The sequence below is a fragment of the Oncorhynchus mykiss genome, chromosome 1, assembly GCF_057628025.1.
Source record: "Oncorhynchus mykiss isolate SJ-2025 chromosome 1, ASM5762802v1, whole genome shotgun sequence".
Classification (NCBI taxonomy): Eukaryota; Metazoa; Chordata; class Actinopteri; order Salmoniformes; family Salmonidae; genus Oncorhynchus; species Oncorhynchus mykiss.
In genome coordinates, this window is record NC_143022.1 from 588,589 (window position 1) to 595,048 (window position 6,460).

Below are 6,460 nucleotides of genomic sequence, written 5' to 3' on the forward strand. Positions count from 1 at the left end.
AGACCCATTGTATTATGGGATTGTGCTGACTTTTCGGGTGAATTCCTCTACACTGAAGCAGCCATCATGCGGGTTAAAACATATTTTACATTCGTCAGCCATACAATGAGAAGACGATTTCTCACTAATTTAAGGCTCCCAGGGTAAAATAGCCTACAGAATCACACAGCCTATTGTAACAAATTGGCAACTTGGGTACATCAAGCATTCCACATGCCCAGGCGAACATCTGCAATTGCGGTCAGTAGGATACATGAAATTTGTTGAATTTTGAGAGAAAATGTTGCATCGGGAGCCCGTGAATCAGTTCGGAGTCAAGTGACTCTGTGAGCCTTCAATCTAAAACTGTTATAATTAATAGCCTATTCCATGTTCTGTTTTCCCCAAATGTTTTTGTAAGTAATCTAATAGTTAGCTGTGCCCTCCCTAGATGTATTTTCCTAATGTCCGTTATGGCTTGATGGTTCAAATGTGTAATCAATCTTTCTGTCCGTTGGCGAGCTAGCTGCATTATAGCGGTCATTTGTGGTGAATTTAGGTGAACTATTCTCAACCACAAACGTTAGCTTACTATTCTGAATTTAATTGTTTATATAACTTCTATTTTGGGGATTTTGATTTGGATTCACTTGAGTGGGTTGAGTCACTGACGTGATCTTCCTGTCTGGGTTGGTACCCCTCCCCCTTGGGTTGTGCCGTGGCGGAGATCTTTGTGGGCTATATTCGGCCTTGTCTCAGGATGGTAAGTTGGTGGTTTAAGATATCCCTCTCGTGGTGTGTGGGCTGTGCTTTTGCAAAGTGGGTGTGGTTATATCTTATATATCATATTATATTAACATATTATATGTTCTGCCTGCGGCTATGGAACCCTGACCTGTTTACCAGACGTGCTACCTGTCCCAGACCTGCTGTTTTCAACTCTCTGGAGACAGCAGGAGCGGTAGAGATACTCTTAATGATCGGCTTTGAAAAGCCAACTGACATTTACTCCTGAGGTGCTGACTTGTTGCACCCTCGACAACTACTGTGATTATTATTATTTGACCATGCTGGTCATTTATGAACATTTGAACATCTTGGCCACGTTCAGTTATAATCTCCACCTGGCACAGCCAGAAGAGGACTGGCCACCCCACATAGCCTGGTTCCTCTCTAGGTTTCTTCCTAGGTTTTGGCCTTTCTTGGGAGTTTTTCCTAGCCACCGTGCTTCTACACCTGCATTGCTTGCTGTTTGGGGTTTTAGGCTGGGTTTCTGTACAGCACTTTGAGATATCAGCTGAAGTAAGATGGGCTATATAAATACATTTGATTTGATTCTGAAATAAGTACAGGCAACTGCAGCTTGAACTGAGATTGCTGATTTATTTTTTATTATTTTTATTATCCAGAATCAACATTACACAATTCAAATGTTTCAGTGCAAATCGTGTATACAGTAACTTCATAGAAATGCACCCAACTTCTCTTTTAGTTGTGCCCAAATGTTCCCTTACATTCAGGCAATTTACTGCTTTTAAGTCTCACTTACATAAGTGACCACAAGGGATATCAAATATCTATGAAAAGTGCTAAATTTCAACCAGCAGACAACATTTAGAATTGCCCAACACTGAGTTCTGTAATGATTGTCGTTGAAGGAGAAGAGGACCAAAGTGCAGCGTGGTATGTATTCATAATACTTTCAATAAAAATGAATACTGGAACAAAAACAACACACCGACAAACTAACAGTTCTGCAAGGTGCAACAAAAACACTAAACAGAAAACAACTACCCACACCCATAGTGGGAAAACAGGCTGCCTAAGTATGGTTCTCAATCAGAGACAATGATTGCCAGCTGCCTCTGATTGGGAACCATACCAGGCCAAACACCTTTGGGGGGGGGGGTACTGTCACGCCCTGACCATAGTAAGCTGTTTATTATCTATGTTGGTTGGGGTGTGATAGTGACTAGGGTGGGTCATCTAGGTTTTTGTATGTCTATGTTGGCCGGATATGGTTCCCAATCAGAGACAGCTGTTTATCGTTGTCTCTGATTGGGGATCATATTTAGGTAGTCATTTCCTCATTTGTGTTTGTGGGATCTTGTCTACATTGAGTTGCCTGAGTGCATACCAGAAGCGTCACGTTTCGTTTGTTCTTTATTGTTTTGTTTGGTGAGTTTCACTTTATTAAAATATGTGGAACTCTATGCACGGTGCGCCTTGGTCTACTCATTACGACGAACGTGACACCTGGTGTTTCTACAGACAATGTCTTTTCCCAGGACCTTGGACAGTGTTGATCTTACACGGTTTTATTTAAAGCTTCAGGCAAAGTTCAGGCAAAGTTATTCAGGCAAAGTTATTGTTACCTGTCCCTGTCATTCAGTCTATTATTGAAGAATTTCAAGATATTCATGACCTTGGTCAATCACATCTTCTTTCAAAGCTCAATGAGAAGTTGGGTGTACTTGGCATTCCTGAGAATTATATAAAACTTGGAATTGAAGAGCTCCAAAAGGATGATCTTCTCAAGGCGTGTAATGGTTCTTTACGAACAGATCAGCGTCCGAAGACTATCTTTAAAAACACCTTCAATTATGTTTAACCTGTGCCCTTGTATTTAGGCACTAATGAATCTGGGAAAGAGTGCTTTGCCCAGTGTCGTGGTAATTTCCTGTATTACTAAACATTGAGAGAGCAAACCACACACAAGTCAGAGTTATATTATAAAGTCCATCTTTAATTATATATGAGCTCCACCATAGCCCTTTGACTCTCAGATCAATTCAGTGTCTATAAATGAATTCTCTGAGAGTGCTTACAAAACAATTATTTGTATAATTTATAGCCAAGACACACCCATCTCAACTCACATGACGAATAACAGATCTTAGGAACATTACAAAGGGCCTTTTACTTGAAAGAGGAGTATCCCATAGCTAGATAGCATTGGCTATAAATTATCGTTCAGTTTGCTCTCCTAAAACGCGGTTCTACTTCTCGTTCTTGGTACTTCATATTACCAAACCATTACCTCATCCAATGGCATATATCAATCGTCAGTTCTAGATACTCGCAACTCAAATACCATTCCTCCTGGACAAGCTCACGGAGAAAGTGAGCCTCTTAGGTCATATACTAGGTCAAGATAAGGGCAACCTCAGAGGGGACATACAATAGTTACAGACACATTCCCATAAGAAGACAAGCCTCCATTCTGTCTTCCTCCCCTTCTGATATTCTTCATAGCATCACATGGTTTAACCTCTTGAAGCTAGGGGGCACTATTTTTATATTTGGAACGGTCTATTTCTCAGGACCACATGCCAGAATATGCATATAATTGATTAGGATAGAAAACACTCTAAAGTTTCCAAAACTGTCAAAATATTGTCTGTGAGTATAACAGAACTGATATTGCAGGTGAAACTCTGAGAAAAATCAAACCAGGAAGTGGCTTCTATTTTGAAAACTCAGAGAGGTTAACAGATACATTGACATATGAAGACAAGCCTGACCTGTCCCCTCTCTGGGCCCCAAGTGACTTTACTCACATAAGCATACTTATGAATCAATGTTACCTAACTAATTCTGATTCAGCCACGACACCAGTATGTCCCTATAAATAAAATACGTGGTGCCCTTTTTGAGTCAGAGACATTCAAGACACAATATGAGAAAACACGCTCACATCTCTGACAAGGAAATCTTTCAAGATATTTGGGATGGACAGAATATTGCAGACAATGCTTTATTCTTTAGCATTAGAATTATCGTCTTTAGCCTTAATACTAAATCAAGATGCATTTGTACGTACATACCCCAACCAGCAGCCATGGACTACAGGCAACATTTGCAATGAGCTAAAGGGTAGAGCTGCCGCTTTCAAGGAGCGGGACTCTAACCAGGAAGCTTATAAGAAATCCTGAAATGCCCTACGACGAACCATCAAACATGCAAAGCGTCAGTACAGGACAAAGATTGAATCGTACTACACTGGCTCCGATGCTTGTCAGATGTGGCAGGGCTTGCAAACGATTACAGACTACAAAGGGAAGCACAGCCGATAGCTGCTCAGTGACACAAGCCTACCAGAAGAGCTAAATAACTTCTATGCTCGATACGAGGCAAGTAACACTGAAACATGCATGAGAGCATCAGCTATTCCGGACGACTGTGTGATCACGCCGTCGGCAGCCGATGTGAGTAAGACCTATAAACAGGTCAACATTCACAAGGCCGCTGGGCCAGACGGATTACCAGACGTGTACTCCAAGCATGTGCTGACCAACTGGCAAGTGTCTTCACTGACATTTTCAACCTCTCCCTGTCTGAGTCTGTAATACCAACATGTTTCAAGCAGACCAGCATAGTCCCTGTGCTCAAGAACACTAAGGTACCCTGCCTAAATGACTACTGACCCGTAGCACTCATGTCTTTAGCCATGAAATGCTTTGAAAGGCTGGTCATGGCTCACATCAACACCATTAACCCAGACACACTCCAAGTTGCATACCGCACCAACAGATCCACAGATGATGCAATCTCTATTGCACTCCACACTGCCCTTCCCCACCTAGACAAAAGGAACACCTATGTGAGAATGCTATTCATTGACTACAGCTCCATGTTCAACACCATATTGCCCTCAAAGCTCATCACCAAGCTAAGGATCCTGGGACTAAACACCTCCCTCTGCAACTGGATCCTGGACTTCCTGACGGGCCACCCTCAGGTGCTAAGGGTAGGTAACAACACATCCGCCACTCTGATCCTCAACACAGGGGCCCCTCAGGGGTGCTTGCTCAGTCTCCTCCTGTACTCCGTGTTCACTCATAACTGCACGGCCAGGCACGACTCCAACACCATCATTAAGTTTGCCGATGACACAACAGTGGTAGGCCTGATCACTGACAACGATGAGACAGCCTATAGGGAGGAGGTCAGAGACCTGACCGTGTGGTGCAAGGACAACAACCTCTCCCTCAACGTGATCAAGACAAAAGAGATTGTGGACTATAGGAAAAGGAGGACCGAGCACGCCCCAATTCTCATCGAAGGGGCTGTAATTGAGCAGGTTGAGAGCTTCAAGTTCCTTGAAGTCCACATCAACAACAAACTAACATAGTCCAAGCACACCAAGATAGTCATGAAGAGGGCATGACAAAACCTATTCTCCCTCAAGAGACTGAAAAGATTTGGCATGTGTCCTCAGATCCTCAAAAGATTTTACAGCTGCACAATCGAGAGCATCCTGACCTGTTGCATCACTGCCTGGTACGGGAACTGCTCGGCCTCCGACCGCAAGCACTACAGAAGGTAATGCGAACGGGACTAGTACATCACTGTGGAAAAGCTTCCTGCCATCCAGGACCTCTATACCAGGCGGTGTCCGAGGTAGGCCCTAAAAATGGTCAAATTCTCCAGCCAACCTAGTCATAGACTGTTCTCTCTGCTATTCAAAATCAAAAAAAATCTAATTTATTTATATAGCCCTTCGTACATCAGCTGATATCTCAAAGTGCTGTACAGAAACCCAGCCTAAAACCCCAAACAGCAAGCAATGCAGGTGTAGAAGCACGGTGGCTAGGAAAAACTCCCTAGAAAGGCCAAAACCTAGGAAGAAACCTAGAGAGGAACCAGGCTATGTGGGGTGGCCAGTCCTCTTCTGGCTGTGCCGGGTGGAGATTATAACAGAACATGGCCAAGATGTTCAAATGTTCATAAATGACCAGTATGGTCGAATAATAATAAGGCAGAACAGTTGAAACTGGAGCAGCAGCACAGTCAGGTGGACTGGGGACAGCAAGGAATCATCATGTCAGGTAGTCCTGGGGCATGGTCCTAGGGCTCAGGTCAGTTGAAACTGGAGCATCAGCACGGCCAGGTGGACTGGGGACAGCAAGGAATCATCATGTCAGGTAGTCCTGGGGCATGGTCCTAGGGCTCAGGTCCTCCGAGAGAGAGAAAGAAAGAGAGAAGGAGAGAATTAGAGAACGCACACTTAGATTCACACAGGACACCGAATAGGACAGGAGAAGTAATCCAGATATAACAAACTGACCCCAGCCCCCCGACACATAAACTACTGCAGCATAAATACTGGAGGCTGAGACAGGAGGGGTCAGGAGACACTGTGGCCCCATCCGAGGACACCCCCGGACAGGGCCAAACAGGAAGGATATAACCCCACCCACTTTGCCAAAGCACAGCCCCCACACCACTAGAGGGATATCTTCAACCACCAACTTACCATCCTGAGACAAGGCTGAGTATAGCCCACAAAGACCTCTCCCACGGCACAACCCAAGGGGGGGGGGGGCGCCAACCCAGACAGGATGACCACATCAGTGAATCAACCCACTCAGGTGACGCACCCCCTCCAGGGACGGCATGAGAGAGCCCCAGTAAGCCAGTGACTCAGCCCCTGTAATAGGGTTAGCGGCAGAGAATCCCAGTGGAAAGAGGGGAACCG